Below are 19,633 nucleotides of genomic sequence, written 5' to 3'. Positions count from 1 at the left end.
GCCTTTATGGATTTGGAGAAAGCATATGACAGGGTGGATATGAGGGTGCTAAGGCTGCAGTGCATGTGGATAGTAAACTGAGTGAATTTTTCCATTTGAAGGTTAGATTGAAGCAAGGATGTGTCATGTCTCAGTGGTTGTTCAATCTGTATATGGATGGGGTTATAAAAGAGATACAAGGTAGGGCAGTGGATGTTGGAGCGGCCTTAGTGAGAGAGGGCAGTGTCTGGAAACTTCCTGTACTGTTGTTTGCAGATGATACTGTGTTGTTAAGTGAAGACAAAGGGGAGCTGCAAGGCTTGGTGGATGAGTTTGGGAGAGTGTGTAAGAAGCGAAATCTAAAGGTGAATGTAGAGAAGAGTAAAGTTATGGTATCATAGAAAGGTGAAGTCAGTGAATGTACAGTGAGGTTGGATGAGAGGAAATGGAAAATGTGAGTGCGTTTAAGTGCTTGGGTAGTGTGATGAGTAAGGATGGAAGTTTAGAGGGTGAAGTGCTTGAAAGGGTACAACAAGGAAGAAACGTTGCTGGTTCCCTGATAGCAGTGATAAGAAACAGCGAAGTGAGCATGGAAGTGAAAAAGTTACTACAAGACAGTATTGTGATACCAGCTGTAACGTATGGAAGTGAAGCTTGGACCTTGTTGGAGGGACAGAAGTCAAGAGTGAGAGCTGTGGAAATGAGTTAGGCTACCTGAGAGGAGCATGTTGAGTCACATGGAGAGACAGGCTGACAAATGAGGATATAAAGGAGCGTTGTGGTGTGGATGTGGATGTGATAGGAAGCGTTAGGAGGAACATACTGGGGTGGTTTGCCCATGTGGAGAGGATGAAGGGTGAGAGACTGACGAGGAGAATGTATGTGAGTGAGGTGGAGGGGGGAAGAGGGAGGGGGAGGCCGAGGATGAGATGGAGGGATGGGGTGGAGAGAGATTTGAGAGAGGGGGTGTGTGAGTTGGGAGCAGGGCAGTGAAATGGCAGGGGACAGGACGACGTGGAGGCGATTTGTTTGTGGCCACCCCGTACGTGATTAAGGTGTTTGTCAATAGATAGATAGATAGATAGTTATTTCTTTAATCATTATGTGAACACCAGCATGAATTCCAGTCATATTGGCAATATTATCAGCCTTGACTGCGATATATGCTTATGTCTAGTCCATCACTCTTCAGATGAGTCAGGATATCTTCAGTGAACTCAGCAGCAATTTTTCCAGCAATAGAGAAAAAGCCCGAAAATGACTCTCTTACCTCAACTGTCGCCTTCAATGTGGACAAATAACTTCAGACATCTCATCAGTATGGGAAACGTCAGGAGTGCTGTCAAAAAGAATTCCAAAATACTTTGCTTTCTTGATATCAGCCGCTATTTTCTCCTTAAACATGATTCCCCAGAAGACAGATGAACTCATTCTGAATCCTTCACAACATGTTCTTTTGAAACAGGTTAATAAATTGACAGTAGCTTCACCAGTTTCGGGAAATTGCCCCTATTTCTTGATGAGAATTTCTCATTTTGACCACGAAGAGGAAGCTTCTGGTGAACAAGAAAAAAATTAACGTCAAGGAGACGATGTAGAATTTCCCTCCATTTCTTTTTCTCATTGTCGGTTGCTGTTTGATGGATTTGGTCAACAGTTCTTTTAAGTTTCAACCCTATTGACACGGTCTTCCATTTCTCCAGGCAGGAGATGTGTTCCTTGGAACACTTATGGTCAGGTATCTTTGTGTTTAGCTTTCACCATGCTTGAAACCCAGTGACAAAGCTGCATGTCCCAATTTTTTTGTCATCATGAGCAAACAGTCCGTATCAATCACAAAAAAAAAAAAAAAAATTTTTTTTTTTTTTTTTTAATGGAGAGTAAACCATCCAGGACCTTAAAACTTCACCATTTGGCAGAGCCTTATACAACCATGCAGTTGTCAACTGACGAGTCTCCCTTTATAATGTATCTCCTTGTCTATGAACTGCACTACATGGTCCATCCTTATTTTGGAAAGCTTTAATTCCTCTTTTCATAATATCTACCCTTAAGTCATCTTGAAAAGGAATTGGCCAAGAAGATATGTCAGTATACATTATCAGTTCTTCAGTCATCTCTTCTTTATCAGACTCAAATTCTTCCTCTTGTTGATATCTACTTCAGCTGGTATCTGCTTCCTCTTCATCAGTTCCACTGCTCTCGGAACTTGCATAGGACTTGTCATCTTCCATTTCTTCATCCCTTTCATTTGAATATCCTGTTAAAGATGTGTCCTTCCGATGTCCTTCTGATTCACCAGGTTTTTCACGTGTAGCACCTGATGTTGAAGGTGTCCTATACTTCACAACTGAGCCACACATGGCTTTAGTTGATTGTTCCCATGCTATCTTTGTTTTTCTTTGCTGAAGCCACTGGGGCGATTTCGCCTATATATATATATATATATATATATATATATATATATATATATATATATATATATATATATATATATATATATATATATATATAATTCTTGAACTGAAATCCTCTTAGGAGGGAGAAATAGTGAGGCCTTTATAGAGGCTTGATGATGCCCCAGCCCAAAATATGGGATGCTCAAATGTGTGTAGTGTGTTGAAGGCTTGTTGAATGTACAGTTAAACACAGAAATTGGTACCACACTTCACATCGGGGCAACGCAGCCGGTCCATCCTTACTGCGCGGCGAGTACCTGTGTTTAGCCCCGCCCACCAGTTCACACAGTCGAACTTTACGGGACAGTGTGAACCGAATCAAGACGTCTATTGAATATGATCATATGAAGGGTGACAATCTGTACCTCATAATACGGGTGAAACATATTTAATATTCGTGAAAAGGTTTACATAACTTCTATACAGACAGTAAGAGTCATTTAATTCCCGAGGAAATCCTATGTAACTACAGCGGTTAAGTGAAACAAAATGCAGCCTATATTTGTAATACTAATATTGCGTCCATCCACCTCCTTTCTCAATAACATCCCTCAGTCTGTCAGACATGGAGTATACAAGGGTGTGGATCTGTTCAGGCCTATTTCTGCAAATTTCCCACTCGGCGTTGACGTGATCTACGAGTTGCTGAGGTGTTCGCTCGTGCCTCATATTCCAGGCATTTATCATTTGAGCCCATACATGTTCAATAACATTCATATCAGCTCCTTTGCTTGGCCAGTCAAGAAGTTGAATGTTATCTTGTTCCTGAAACCACTCTTTAACATGATGAGCGGTGTGAATAGGGCACCTGTCATGCTTGAATAAAATGGGTCTCTCTGGGAAAGGATAATCTTTCTCCCTAAGAGAAGGCAAGGAGGAGGTTTGTAACGGCTCCACATATTTTGCTGCTGTAAATCGTCCATCAATGTGGAAGACGTCCCCCATGCCATGTAGTGACATCCAACCCCATACACTGCAGGTGGTGTGACCGGAAAGGGCTACCTGAACGATGTTTGCGGGGTCGTATCTGAGTAAGAAACCAATGTGTAATTATAAAATAATAGGGAATCGGTAAAGATTATATATATATATATATATATATATATATATATATATATATATATAATGTATATGTATACTGTATAGATAGATAGATAGATAGATAGATATAGCTATAGGTAGATATATATAGACACACACACACACACACACACACACAGTAAGGTAATATGTGTGCAATGAGGTTTTGAACAGAGGACACCCTCCACAGTATTATTATGAAACACATGTATAAGGAAGCTAACATATCCAATTACAAATGTCGGAAGAAACAGGCCATGATGCAAAAATGAGGACCAAATTTATAGATACTACGTAATTAGAGTCATCTTACCGTGTCTTATTTCGCCGCCAACAGTGAAGCTTGCCATGCGTGGTGGACGAAAAATATTTCTTGTCTGTGAACACAACCCGGCCCCAGAACTCCATGCCTTGCTCAGCATGACGTTGAGCAAACTCCAGCCTTCCTGCCTTGTGTCGCTCCGTCAAGATCTCCTTCGTCGCAGGAGTCCTGTGATGTATACCTGCATTATGAAGTTTGCGTCTGACGGTCATTAGCCTACTGAAACCTCCAGGTGTAGGTTATCACGAATGGCCACTGCGTTGGTTACGGGGTCTTCTACAGCCGCAGCGACAGTAACATTATCCTTCTCTGGAGAAGTTGCCCAAGGGGCACCCGACCTCGCTGAGATGAAACTATACAGAGTATACTGTATCCTTGGTTGTGCAATTTGAACTTACTCCTGGTGATACCATATCGGTTTGTTAAATTACGTATAGTAAGGCCAAAGTCGTTTGGCATATTTATATCATGATGTTTTAATAACTTTGTATCCCTTTTGCAAGAAGCATACTAAAGCCCAGTGAAGCTACAATAATTATTGCGACTTTCTGTTAGGTTTTAACATTCGTAAGCCACTATTCATAACGTTTACAGTGGCTTTAACGTGTTATCAATTAAATTACTGTTTCGTATTTTTTTAAAGCAATTATCATGTATGGTATGGTCATTATCTTTATAAATTACAGGTATTGCCACATTATAATATAAACATTTTGGAGGAGAATACCTCGTTATCCCTGCACCACGAACAGCTTAGAAGTCAGTTAACACCGCACGTAGGCAACTGCTCATCGTGCGAGATGAGGACAGCAACTGCGTGTCCCAGTGACGTTTTACCTGCTGTCAATCGGGCACATTAGCATGAATTCGTATGTATTCTCAACACCTTATCAGCAATGGTGCTGGGATACATGCAGGAAAAAAAAAAAAAAAGGAATTGACACCCGTGTCCTGCAATATAAACTCAACCAAGTCATTTAAGTTGCCACTTTCCTTCCACCTTCGTATCCTTTGCTGCACAGTCCTGGCAGATACACCAGCTTCATGAGCGATAGCCCGTATCGACAAACTTTTATCACGTAGGGTGATAATACGACTTTGCTCCAATAGATTACTGTCTCTTCGATTCATTGCGTGACAAACTAAACTCTGACCCTTCCTAGCGGTAACGGTGACGACAACACATCGGTTAAGCATCAGTGTTCCGCACAACATCCCGGTGTGTGTGTGTGTGTGTGTGTGTGTGTGTGTGTGTGTAGCTACACGTTTGTTCGTTCGTTTACAGATTTCCTGCACCTATAATGCAGGCCGGGACATACATTAGCCCGGTCAGTGGGGTATGGGCTGATTAAAGAATAATAAGGGGGGGAAGACAGGGCAAGGGGATTGCCCAGCACACACGCCCTGTCTCCTGGCTGGCTTTGTGGCGTGTGTGTGTAGCTACACAAATAGAGCGACATATACTGCTTCCCGTATCTAACAGACGTAACAGTATAAAGGAAATATAGTGTAAACAGTTTATTTCAACAAAGATACAGCTGATATACTTGAAATTACATTGGCAATTAAATAAATCGCTTCTTGTTTCTGTGTGAAGCCTTCATCGAAACACACAGTCCCATGAGTCTGGACTGTGAACTGGTGGGCGGAGTTAAATACATATACTTGCCGCACAGTAGAGATGGACAGGCTGCGTTGCCCCGATGTGAAGTGTGGTACCAATTTCTGTGTTCAGCTGTACATTTGCTGTTGGCTAATAGTTGTCACCATTCTAGCCCCCCAGACTCCTGGCTTCACCTTGGACGTTAGGCCAAAAAGTTTCCATCACGTCCTGTATTTTAACATTCACCTATTGAATAGTCAATATGACAACCTTCAAATTAAAAAAACGGTGCCAACCCTGGTCATAATCTCCACACAAAATTCATCCAGTCAGCTCGATCTATTGTCATTTCCCTTCCTTACCTTTCTCATAAACTCATTTGCCTTATCTATTGTATCCAGCTACTTTTTGCCTACCTCGCTTCTCTCCACCTTCAAACTCGCTAAGGTATACCATTTTCACAACAGTATTCACATCCATTCTCTCCAGTACCGATTTTTCTCCCCTGGGATGACTAAGACCCTAAAATATCCATAACACTGTAATTAAGGGAGTCACCAGGAGCTTGCGTGTTTACCGTCAGCTTCCACCATTGTTGAAATCATATATAGCAAAACAGCTTTGATGCTGGAGTAAGATGTCAGTAAAAGCACCTCTCACCCATTGGCGCTTACGACCGTGTACCATACCCTGTAAGATTTCGAACCCACAGTCATGAACAAACCTCCTCATGGGATTGTCTGTTCTGTTTTCTGGCAGTAATAGGGATATGCATTCAGAATGCACACGTCTACCAAGTGGAAAAAAGTTTCTTATACCACTTGGCAGAACGCACTTAACATTAACGATCTTCATGTCGCACTTATCAACCAAGTGCATGTTACGTTTGTAGTGTGTGACTGCATCTGGTTTTCGAATGCGTTCACCTGTTGCACGATCTATTTTCCGTGTATCAGCGAGATCTTTTGTGTGCACAGTTGATAACATTTGCACATCACGCTTGTCTCGCTAGCACAGGGCAGGAAGATCCGTGCTTCATTGCAACTCAATAGTGCCTATTTCTTGCTCATTACTGACCATTGGTATGCAATGTCATTTGGACCACACTGTGCCACACGACCTGGTGTTCCTGGCGAGCATGTGCAATGCCAGTTAAGGAGAGGTGTACCAATTATCTGTGCAGAGTATGTGACCTCTACCCACATAATCTTCTATATATTTTTTTTCACTACTACACCAGAAGTGCCAAGATGATTGTTATGGGGGATTTCAGTCACTGGCTTGGTGTATAATATTATATCCAAGACACCAGTCTCAGTCACACAGTACAAATTGCCTTTATGTCAAAATGATTACGTGTCGATGGGATGTACTGTCTGAAAGAAATACGGCGACGGAACAAAATGAGCGACTCATCGATCATAGCCTCTAGGAAAGACCCAATATGGCTTTTTATTTTGCCTTTGAGGTTCTCCAAAACGGGCCGAATCTTGCGCATACTGTCTGTTGCATCTGTGGTAGTGTTGTGTGTAAAATGAAGGAACTGTAGGATGTTCTGGTACTTGCCCCGAGTCATGTGTTTCCCAGATACATCGAGATTTTTTTTTTCTTAATGCGAGGAAGAAGGAACCAAAGGCCGCGGTTCCACAATTACTATTCCTTCCAAGAGAAAAACAAAATACAAGAGAGAGCCAAATTCAAGTTCCAATAATTTCGAGATGCCTGGACAAAATGCATTTAAAAGACTGGAGATCATAGGAAGCAGGAAATACAGACAGAGGAAGACAGTTCCAGAGTTGACCTGTTGCATAAATGAAGGACTGGGAGTAATGGTTAACTCTTGCATTAGAGAGTTAGACAGAAAAGGGATGAGAGTTTGCTGCTACACGGGTGCTACGCGCCCGTTGTAGAAATGGAGGAATGCATGCAGACAGTTCAGAGGAGCAGTAACCGTTGAGGTAGCGATAGAAAAGAGATAAAGATGCAACAGTGCGGCGAAGAGACAGAGGCTGAAGTGAGTCAGTAAGAGGAGAAGAGTTAATGAGATGAAAAGCCTTTGACTCCACTCTATTGAGAGGAGCTTTATGTGGGGAGCCTCCCCACACATGAGAGTTGTTCTCCACACAGGGGTGGATAAAACCTCTGTATAGTCAACAATTGTGCAGGGGTAGAGAAGGAACGGAATCGGCTTCCCACACCTAATCTCTTGGAAGCAGATTTTACAAGAGATGTAATATGATCTTTCCAAGATAAGTCCCGAGTAACTGAAATCCCAAGCATGTTCAAGGATGATGCAGGATTAAGCTGAATTTTATTAAACGTTAGTGGATATACCTGTGGAAGATTTTGTCGGGTTGATAGGTGTAAAAACTGAGTATTTGATGCATTAAAAACAACAAGATTATTTTTACCCTAGTCAGAGATACGACCCAAGTCAGACATTAGGTGTGCCATAGCCTCATCCCTTGGCTGTTGAAGTAACTGCTGAGATGGACGTTGTGGGAACCAAATGTAGTCATCAGCATGTGAGTGAATATGGTTAGACGTACAGCTTAGAAGGTCATTGAAGATTAAAAGGGAAGAGAGTTGGTGATAGGACAGAGCCCTGAGGAACACCACTCTTGATAGATCGAGGAGAAGAACGATGACCGTCTACAACAGCGGCTATAGAACGACCAGAAAGGAAGCTATAGATGAAGCACAGAGAGAAGGATAGAAACTGTAAGACGGCAGTTTGGAAATTAAAGATTTATGCCAGACTAGATCGAAAGCCTTTGAGATGTCATGTCCAATGGCAAAGCCCGAAAGGAGGATGACCAGGAGTCTGAAAGGTAGGTGAGAAGATCGTCAGTGGAGCGTCCCTGACGGAACCCATACTGACGATCAGAAACAAGGTTGTGATAGGAAAGATGCTTTAAAATTTTTCTATTAAGAATTGACTCAAAAACTTTTGAGATACAGGATGTTAAAGCAATTGGACGATAGTTAGAGAGTTGGGAATGGTCGCCATTCTTTGAGATTGGCTGAATGAGAACAAAAAGAAGGAAAGGTACAAGTTGATAGACAAGGGCGAAAGAGTTTTCCTAGGCAGGGTGTAAGTACTGAAGCACAGTTCTTCAGAACAACAGGAGGGACTCCATCAGGCCCATATACCTTATTAGTATTGAGGCCTGTGATGGCAGAAAATATATCAGCTGAAGAAATTTAAATGTCAGCCATGAGAAAGTCAGAGGGAGGAAGTGATGGAGAAACAGCACCGGAATCATCTTAGGTGGAAGTGGAGGAGAAAGTATGAGTGAAGAGATCTATTTAATCAGTAGAAGAAATAGCTACAGAGCCATCAGAGTAGAAAAGAGGAGGGAAGGATGATGAGGTAAAGTTGTTAGAAATGTTTTTGGCAAGGTGCCAGAAGGAGGGGGAAGAATTCGAGTTGGAGAGTTGAGAGCATTTAGTACAGATGAAATTATTTTTAGCACAGTGACAAACAAACTTAGCATGATTCCGGGCAGAAACATAAGCAAGATGTAATTCAGGGGTGGGTTGGCTCTAGTACCTTTTATAGGCCCTCTCCTTGTTGCGGATAGCATTAGAAGAACCGTGATTAAACCAAGGCTTTCTTGCATTAGTCAAAGGAAATGAGAATGGAATGTATGCTTCCGTGCCCGAGAGAATAACTTCCGTAATGCACAAGGCACACTCAGATGGCTCCCGGACATGGAAACAATAATCATTCCAAGGAAAATCAAAGAAGTACTGCCTGAGGGCCTCCCAATCCACGGCTCCAAAGTGCCACAGATGATGTTTCTTTGGAGGGTCCACAGGCTGTACCGGAGCGATAGGACAGGTTAAGGTGACAAGCCTGTGACCAGAGGAACCCAGCGGAGAGAAGAGATTAACAGCGTAAGCAGAAGGATTAGTTGTAAGGAAGAGGTCAAGTATGTTGGAGCTCTCTCGAAGTCGATCAGGGATACGGGTAGGGTGCTGTACAAGCTGCTGTAGGTCATTATGGATAGAAAAGATGTAGGCTTGTTCACCAGGTGGATCAGTGAAAGGAGAGGAGAGCCAAAGGTTGTGGTGAACACTGAAATCTCCTAGAATGGATATTTCAGAGAAAGGAGAAATGGATAGAATGTGTTCCATTGTCAAAGTAAGATAGTCAAAGAATTTTTGATTGTCAGTAGAATTAGGAGATAGGTAAACAGCGCAGATATATATAGTCAGAGAATGACAGGAAAGCCGAAGCCAGAGTGTAAAGAATTCAGAAGAATCGAGTTCCGGACACGAGAACAAGATAAGTCGTTGCATATATATACATAACAGCCACCTTTGGCTTTGAAATGAGTATACAGACAGTAGAAGGATACTGAAAAGGGTCTGCTGTCAGTTGCCTCAGACAGTCTCAGTTAGAAAATGAAGGTGAGGTTTAGAGAAGGAGAGGTGGTGCTCAACAGATCGAAAGTTAGAGGAAAGACCATGAATGTTGCAGATATGAAGAAGAAGAGAATCAGACACTGGTTCCAGGCAGCTTGAGTCATCACTGGGAGAGGGGCGGAAGGTGGGGGCATTTATGATCCTCCCTCCTGGTGACTCGAAGGCCACGTGTTGCACTGCCATGATTTTTTTTTAAATTTTGGAAGAGGAAGTGTAGTGTGTACTGTGCATGTAGTTTGGTGTTGATAGTTAGAGAAACTTGTATTGGAGAGCATGCTGACCTACTCTCTGTGTTACTGAGACACTGAAAAAGTTCAGCAAAGGGGGATGGTTGGGACCTAGTCCCGAGGGCTGATGAAACGGGAGCTCCAGCTCTCCCTGTCATCAGCTTTCCATCCACCTTGGGATTACTGCCATGCTCGACTGGTGCTACAGTCTACTCCTACAAGAACGTCAGTCGTCCAATATTCGACAATTGCATATTTTCTGCACCAAAGGCATCAACATCATCAGCCTCAAAAACATGTACAAGGAAGACATTGTCACATCTGTCCAAAAGCGCGTCTTGTAGGTCCCATGTTGTTCTTCGTCAATCGTATGTCTGTTGAAAAAAAAAAAAGAAACTGTTTGTCTCCGTTGCAATCTGTGACATAAAGTAAGCTACTCGTCATAAAACAGCAGAGAGAATTTGAGCACTGAACTGTTTACAATCAGTCCTGTTGTATCACACACCAGTCACTGTCGCTGAACATAAAGGTCCTCAGTGTGAAGTCATTTGTCGATGCCTATGAGCATAATGTACGGGAAGGTGATGCCTGTACCTGTGACTGCTGCCTGGAGTGTCTCTTGATCTTTTGCAGGCTGTCACGTTTCATGACAGGTTTTCTGGTCTGCCATGAAGTCAGACGGTCAGACAAGGTTTCCGGTGCTGAGGAGGATGGCCCTGGTACTGGCTCAGATGGTGCAACTGCATGGGATGGTGAGAGGTCGCGTGAGGTGGAGGGAAATGGTGGTGAGGGTGGAGTGCAGGTGGAGGAAACTGCTCCTTGCTCCTGCCACAAACTTTCCTGTGATGTGCTCGCCTCCTCCTCAGCCTATTCTCCAGCAAATAATTGCTTTCCCACCGCCTTCTTAGCTGGCGGCGCAGCAATCTTGCAGCGAGTAGGATGTGGAGCATCGTCAGTGTCGTTAGAGTCCTCGTTAACATTGTCCTACTCAGTTGTACTACTCGTCACTGTCATCATCTGAGGGGTCACCTATGCTACTTCGATGTTCGTCTTCAGACCCAATATGGTAGCCATCACTCTCCATCCTTGGGGATGAGTTCAGCCCTTATTTCAGGGGTTGTAAGGTCAAGGCGCAAGCGCACAAGTTGGTGGTGGGAGGGGATGCTGGCCTTGAGGTGAGCAAAAATCGGACTTCCACTCATGACTGTGTCACGCGCTGTATTGGCAGTTTGAGTGGTTTGGAGGGTAGAATAGGTCGGTGTCAACATCTCCGAGACCTTTGTTCCCTTTCCAAACTTGTTCACAGTTGTTTACAGATTGCACTGCATCGACATCACCGGTCACGCTGTGGTAAAGCGTCTTTCGACACTGGCGGTCATTTAGGGGTTAATTTGTTCCCCACCCAGATCAGTTGTGTGATTATGTTAAAATGTACTTAATGATTTGGAAAGTTTCTTAATAAAACTTCCCTTCGAAAATACCATTTTTAATAATCATTCGTCGGTTAATTTTTGTTCACAGTTGAGTAATTCCTTTGATGTACACGTGTCATCACATGACACAGACCAAATCAGTGTCACATCTGGGTGCTTTATTTCTGCACACGATTATACTAAATAAGCAAGGGTGATCTTTCAAGCACACTTGATTAGATAGAATTTTTCACATTTTACGACTGTTCCTTCACTGGGTCTCAACTGCTTCGTTGTCATTCATGTTTTTTTTTCCTCTCTCACCATATTTACTATTGCACAAGTTTTGTAGTCCTTCACTCAGTATATCCAAACATCTTAAAGGGATGTATCTTGAAATCTTATCTTGATCTCTAATCAATAAGTATGTGTTCCTGAGCATTATTATAGTGTAAATATATATGACCAGATTTGACCGAGAATCACGTGTGCTAATTGGTAACAGATTATAAGTGCAGGCATGGTTGAAGAGAATTAATATGAGGAGTGAGGCACGGCAGACGTGAGTTATTATGAAGAATGAGACAGGAAAAACGTAAGACTGGATGAAGGACGAGACAGAGTAAAAGTGAGATAACGCCAAGAAATGAGGAAGGCAGGGAGGTGTTAGAGAAGGAGTGGGGTATAGTGGTGTTAGGCAGGGCGGGAGAGAGGCTGAGTGGCGTGAGAGAAGACAAGACCACAGTGTGACAGGCTAACGCTTATCAAGGCAGGAGTGAAGTAGGGAGGTGTGAGGCAAGGCAGGTAGCAGGGTAATGTTAGGTAGGACAGGGGTGAAGTAAGGTGGTGGTAGGCAAGACAAGGGTAAGAAAGCGTGGTGTTTGGCAGGGCAGCGATGAGGCGAGGTGATGTTAGACAGGATAGGGGTAAGATAAGGCGGTGTTAGGCAGGGTAGAGGCAAGGTGGTGAAAGGCAGGATAGGGGTAAGATAGGGCAGTGTTAGGCAGGGCAAGGGTGTGGAAGGGTGGTATTCGGTAGGACAGGAGTGAGAAAGTTGTGTTGGAAAGTGTAAGAGGGAGGCATGGTGATGTTACGCAGGGCAAAGGTGAGGCATGATGGTGTTAGACCAGGACTGGGATGAAGTAAGGTAGTGCTAGGCAGAGCGGGAGGCAAGGAGGGTGGTTTTAGGACTGGATGAATCAGGGGCATTCGTGGATGATAAACTTGAAAATCATAGCAGTATACGAGGTTTGCTAATAAATTTCGAGGAGGTTAATCCAATGCAGATCCTGCTTCTAGATTTCAGTTTAATACACTTTCTGCTTCATTTTTCTCATTGCTCTTTCCAGTTTCAGTCCTTAGCAACCATACCTTCCTTTCACCTTCATACTCGCCCCTCCTTTTCCAACACTGTTCAATACTAATCAAATGAGAATGCTCATCTTCGAATTTATCTTCCAAAATTTTATTCTTCCTTTTACTTACTTCATCCTCATATACTCTTCCTCCCTTTCCATTTATAATTCTCTGTACTAATAAAATGATTGTCCTCTCTTGTATTTATAAGTCTCACCTTAAATTTATATCGCCCTTTTCTTTCTCAGAATTTCTTACAACTTTCCTGTTCTGCCCCGCTCTTTTCCCCTCCCCAGTCGTCATCCCTCGTCCCTCAGTGCTACCCGTCCCTTGACCTATTACGCCTCCTCTGGACACAGTAGAGCACAATGTATATTTTCTTCTATTATCAGTTTGTCTTGAGCAGCGACAGAATTGACCTTCTAAATGTCTGCAAAAGAAGGAGACTTTAAAACTGATAATTTGTAAGGTAACGGGTTATGAAAGACATAATTCACAAGCAAAACTGTATTATAATATGCATCCAGAATGTAAACATCAAGATATTACATCTATAAATCACCTATAATTCAAAATCAAATCATATATATATATAAAATAAGATCAAACAACTACGTATTCAATACAGTTACTATAATTTCGATCACTCATATAAAATAGCTGTTAAAGCATGATCACTGATAATCTGGACCTGTGGGCGGCACAGGAACGTGAAGACTCTTGGTTCCCCTTGTAGACATGTCGCTAATATTTCGCATTCCACCTGCTCACTTCACTCGGTCTTTGAAACATTACCATGAAATATTACAATCACTTGTATGTAATGTAGCCACACTAAAGGAAGACATTGTTTTATGTTTTCAGATTTATATTTTTAGCTTTGGAAGTAGGTTGTTGCCCGTACATATATGTTATCTTGTAACTGGGCTGCTCCTACAACTGCCATTATCTTACGCATAATCCTTTTGGCACTAATGGCAACAATACCGATTAAATGCGATCATGGGACAATTATGAACGAGGAGAGAAGCTGTGGACCAACTCCTAACATAGCGGGATACTGTTTTTATTAAATGATGCGTTGCATATTATTTCACACTGTTATTGCTCTGATTCCATCACCCTACAATGTTTTAACTCTATAATCCGTCTCCAGTGTAACTTTACTTGGCAGGTTCGTAGCCTATACTTCGTAACGCAAGCATCTCTCTCTCGCTGTCTCTCGCTCTCTCCAGTGTAATTCTACAAAGCCAAGAAACCATTTACAACGCTGGGTGGTAACCATATAACCAAACCATACGTGCTCTCTACGTGTCAACAAGTGGGTTGGTGGAGGGTTAGTGCCCCTCCCCGTAAAACAACTAAAAGTCAAATGGCCACCCCTTACGAGATTGTGGCGTCTGGCAATAGATAGATAGATAGGTTCATGGCTCATAACGCAAGTATTTCTCTCTCTCTCTCTCTGCAAGAGTCTGATAACATTGTGGATCCCTTTGTTTTCTCTCACCACTTGGTTCACACCCACAGTCTCTCACCACTTGGTTCACACCCACAGTATTCCAACAGTAGCATGAATATATATATATATATATATATATATATATATATATATATATATATATATATATATATATATATTGTTACATAGCCTATGATTTCATCATCCTTTGTGTAATTTTAACGCACAGTATGCTGCATGTTTGATCACGAGCGTGTTCTGCCTCAGTCCCCCCCTTCTACCGTTATAGTAGAGTAAGTCGTCCTTTCTGTTGTTCAGTGCGGGATTTTCATCTCTTTGTCCCCATGGCTTCATTTGCGCGTCCTTCTTACAAGTTGTATCAAGCTCTGCTGGCCCCTATATAATGAGCTCAGTCTCTGCATCATTGCCACTTAGATCTGCTCCTCATTTTGTTCACATCTCTGTCCTCCCCTGTACAGTTATTATTATTGTGAATTTCTCAGGAAGTCTCCAACCATCTAGCAGCTGTGTGTAATTTGAGTATAACTGTTATTGCATTTTTTCTTGTACTGTGTAGCATAAGGTTAATTCTTAGGCCTAGTGAGGTTTTTGATTAATGTTGGGTTATGTCAGTCATTTTTGATAATAGTTTGTATCTGTAATAATTTATCTGGCATTCACTGAGTATTATCTGGTATCTCATTTTATCAGGGCTGACTTAGATAAATTTACTCTTGTTAATTTCGTGTTAATAGAGGCTATTGCAGTTAACCATATATTTAACCTGTTTATTTGCCATTACATTATCCTTATGAGTCCTGAATGTTTTGTCGTTAGTTTAAGCATTAAACTTTAACTTGTAATTTTACCTAACTCTTTTGTTTTGAACCTGGAACTTTACGGGACAGTAGTGACTCTTCGTATTCTCACTTAAAGTGTACATTATCTTTCTCTGTTCCGTAACATAAATTTGGCGACCTCATATCAGGATATTCAGGATATTATCATAAGGATATTGCTTGATATTTTGTGACTGTTACTTATTAATTATGTCTACTATTACTACACTTGATGAAGCCAAAGATTTTTTGTCAAATGTGCAAACAGTGTGTGATGTAGAAAACAGAACAAAGAATGAACTTAAGCTTGTTGCTCAACAATTGGGAATTGCTGTTCGCTCTCATCATTCTAAAGATCAAATTGTTGACATGATTAATGAAAGCTTGTTTAATGTAACTCCTCCAAATGAGCAAACGCAGATTGAATTAGCTAAGTTACAGCTAGCCCTGCAGGAAGCTCAGGCTAAGGAGGCGGAGTCTCGTGCTAAGGAGGCGGAGGCCCGTTCTAAGGAGGCTGAGGCACAAGTTGAAATTGCTAGGATTCAGGCAGACCATGAGTATCGCATGAAACAAGGTGGAACTGGATCATCTAGCTCTGATGATTTTGATGTGGCTAAAAATGTTAAACTTGTCCCTCCTTTTAATGAATCTGATTTAACAAAGTATTTTCAGTTGTTTGAGAGGGTAGCTACAGGTTTTAATTGGCCCAAACAGAATTGGCCAGTACTCCTTCAAACTGTTCTCACCGGTAAAGCTCAAGTAACTTATGCATCTTTGCCTCAGGATCAATCTGATAATTATGATGTAGTTAAGAGCTTGATTCTTAAGGCCTATGAGCTTGTTCCTGAAGCCTATAGAGTAAAATTTAGGACAACTTACAAGCAAGATAAGCAATCCCATGTTGAGTATGCAAAAATCAAAGAAGATCTGTTAGAGCAGTGGTTAAATTCTAAGAATGTGGATTCTGATTTTGACAAATTTAAGCAGATGATTTTGCTGGAGGACTTCAAAAGGTGTATTTATAAAGATGTAAGCCTATATCTTGATGAGAAAAGAATAGATAATTTGTCTGATGCTGCAGTTTTAGCTGATGAGTATGTTCTCACTCACAAGAGATATTCTAGAGAAAAAGGGAAAGCTGAGAGTAAGTACGTTGCCTCTACTCAGAGTACAGGTAACAGGAAAGAGAATAAGGATGATGTTTCTCAGGAAGTAAATACCAGCTTCACCTCTAGATTTCACAAAAGTAAATGTACTTATTGTAGTAAGCTTGGTCATACTACAGAGAGATGTTTCAGGAGACAGCGTGATGTGAACAAAAAGGAGTCTTTAAATATTCAGTCAATTGGTCTAGTGTCCACTCTTGAGAGTTCCCAGAATTCTTTAACTGAGTTAACTGAACCTGCTTTGAGGGGTAACTTAAATTCTCATGATGGAGCTCCTCTTTTGAGCAGTAACGTGGGTGACACTCTCAAGAGTTCATGTGCTAATTTCCTGTCTGATGGTTTTGTCAGTCCTCTGGACAGTAATGACAGGAAATCAGTTAAAATATATCGTGATACAGGTGCTTGCCAATCCCTTATGCTGACCAGTGTTCTAGGCTCTAATGTTAATTCCTCTGATGAAACTGTAATCTTACAAGGTGTAGGGAATAATTACTTCTCTGTCCCTCTGTGCAGAGTGAATTTAGAGTCTGGTTTTGTTAATGGTTCCGTTATGGTTGGGTTGGTTGAGACACTCCCAATGTCAGGTGTAACTTTCTTACTTGGAAATGATATTGGTGGAAGTCAAGTATGTCCAGCTCCTCAGTTGTCTAGTGAGCCAGTGGCTGCGGCCCAGGATTGTGATGTCCCTGATGTGTTCCCTGCATGTGCTGTCACTAGGGCTAAGTCTAAAGTTACTGGTGATTTAGAGGATAATGATGATGATGATGTTATCCTAGCTGACACTTTTCTTGCTAATTTGGACCACTCACCAGATGAGGCAGTACCCCGTAGTGTTGATAATTTGTCTCGTCAAGAGTTGGTTGAGTTGCAGGTTGCTGACCCTGAGTTGAAAGGTCTAGCTAACTCTGCTTACAGTGAAGAAGAGTCAGCCGGTGCTTCTACTTGTTATTATGTAAAGTCAGGAGTACTTATAAGGAAGTGGAGACCCCCAACAGCATCAGCCGACTGTGAATGGGAGGTTGTACATCAAGTTGTCATCCCTCGTGTTTGTAGGCAGGATATCATTAGAGTGGCTCATGATTCCAGTTTGGCAGGACACCTTGGAGTCAGGAAGACTGTGGCATGCATTTTGAAACATTTCTTCTGGCCAGGTATCTTCAGGGATGTTTCCTGGTATTGTAAGTCTTGTCACACCTGTCAAGTTGTGGGGAAGTGTAATCAGACCGAAAAGGTTGCACCTCTAGTTCCCATTCCTCCTTTTGAGGCGCCTTTCACCCGTGTGTTGGTGGATATTGTGGGCCCTCTTCCTAAGACTTCTTCAGGATTTTCTTATGTGTTGACCCTGATTGATATGGCTACTCGTTATCCTGAAGCCATTCCACTTAGAAATATCTCAGCAAAGAACGTGGTTAAGGAAATGCTAGGGTTCTTCACAAAGTTTGGTCTGCCCAAGGAGGTACAGTCAGACCGGGGAAGTAATTTCATGTCAAACGTTTTCAACCAGTCTCTGAAAGAGTTGGGCATCACCCAGATCACGTCTTCAGCTTACCATCCCCAGACCCAAGGAGCGTTGGAGAGATATCATCAAACACTCAAATCGATGCTCAAGAAATACTGTTTGGAACATCAGAAAGACTGGGATAAAGGTCTTCCATTCGTTGTATTTGCCGCAAGAGAATCTCCAAATGAATCACTGGGCTTCTCACCTTTTGAACTACTGTTTGGCCATGAAGTAAGAGGACCCCTTAAGTTACTCAAGGAATGCTGGCTGTCGGAGGAAGATGACGTCAACCTGCTGGAGTATGTGATGAAGTTCAAAGAACGGCTGTCCACTGCTTTACAGCTGGCGAGAGAGAATTTAGGAGCTGCTCAGGAGAAGATGAAGACTTGGTATGATAAGAAGTCCAGGTTACGCCACTTTCAGCCAGGAGATCAAGTTTTGATTCTGCTACCAGTACATGGGCAACCTCTTCAAGCCAAGTTTAGTGGTCCTTCTTTCGTGGAGAAGAAACTCAGTGATGTCAACTATGTCATCGCCACACCAGATCGTAGAAAGAGCAAGCAACTATGTCACATCAACATGCTAAAGTTATATCACAGGCGGGACGAAAATAATCCAGTCTGCACTGTAGCTGTTCCACCCGAGTCTGCAAGTGAAGCTCTCCCATGCAGCATGAGCCTGAGTGATAGTTTGGGGAAGAATCCTGATATCATGAATGATCTCCAGACTAAGCTTTCTCATCTACCTCCCGAGGAAAGGCAAGAGTTTTCGGCATTACTGCAGGAGTACCCGCAAGTGTTCCGTGCCACTCCAGGAAGAACTACTGTGTTGATGCATGATGTCGATGTTGGAGACGCAAAGCCAATTAAACTGCCTCCTTACCGTGTGAACCCAGTGAAAGTTCCTCTCATCGAGAAGGAGCTTGGCTACCTGTTGGACCACATGATGATTGAGCCCTGTCAGAGGGAGTGGAGTTCTCCTGTCACTCTAGTCCCTAAGCAAGGTGGGTCACAGCGGCTTTTGCATTGACTACAGACGTGTTAATCAGATAGCCAAAACAGACACTTACCCTCTCCCTCGCGTGGAAGATTGCATAGACAAGATCGGAAAGGCTAGGTACATAAGTAAGTTTGATTTGTTAAAGGGATACTGGCAAGTACCTATGACTGAACGTGCTAGGGAGATCTCATGTTTTGTAACATTAGGAAAGACTTTTGCATGTTCTGTAATGCCATATACAGATTGTTTTAGAGTAATAAGAAATTTCCTTTGTAAATTTCTTTTTTCTTTGTGGGGAGGTGTTACATAGCCTATGATTTCATCATCCTTTGTGTAATTTTAATGCACAGTATGCTGCATGTTTGATCACGAGCGTGTTCTGCCTCAGTCCCCCCCTTCTACCGTTATAGTAGAGTAAGTCGTCCTTTCTGTTGTTCAGTGCGGGATTTTCATCTCTTTGTCCCCATGGCTTCATTTGCGCGTCCTTCTTACAAGTTGTATCAAGCTCTGCTGGCCCCTATATAATGAGCTCAGTCTCTGCATCATTGCCACTTAGATCTGCTCCTCATTTTGTTCACATCTCTGTCCTCCCCTGTACAGTTATTATTATTGTGAATTTCTCAGGAAGTCTCCAACCATCTAGCAGCTGTGGTGTAATTTGAGTATAACTGTTATTGCATTTTTTCTTGTACTGTGTAGCATAAAGTTAATTCTTAGGCCTAGTGAGGTTTTTGATTAATGTTGGGTTATGTCAGTCATTTTTGATAATAGTTTGTATCTGTAATAATTTATCTGGCATT

Source organism: Coenobita brevimanus, chromosome 105 (genome assembly GCF_032717465.1).
Source record: "Coenobita brevimanus isolate Jiangsu-jjx chromosome 105, ASM3271746v2, whole genome shotgun sequence".
Taxonomy (NCBI): Eukaryota; Metazoa; Arthropoda; class Malacostraca; order Decapoda; family Coenobitidae; genus Coenobita; species Coenobita brevimanus.
This window is presented reverse-complemented; position numbering follows the sequence as displayed.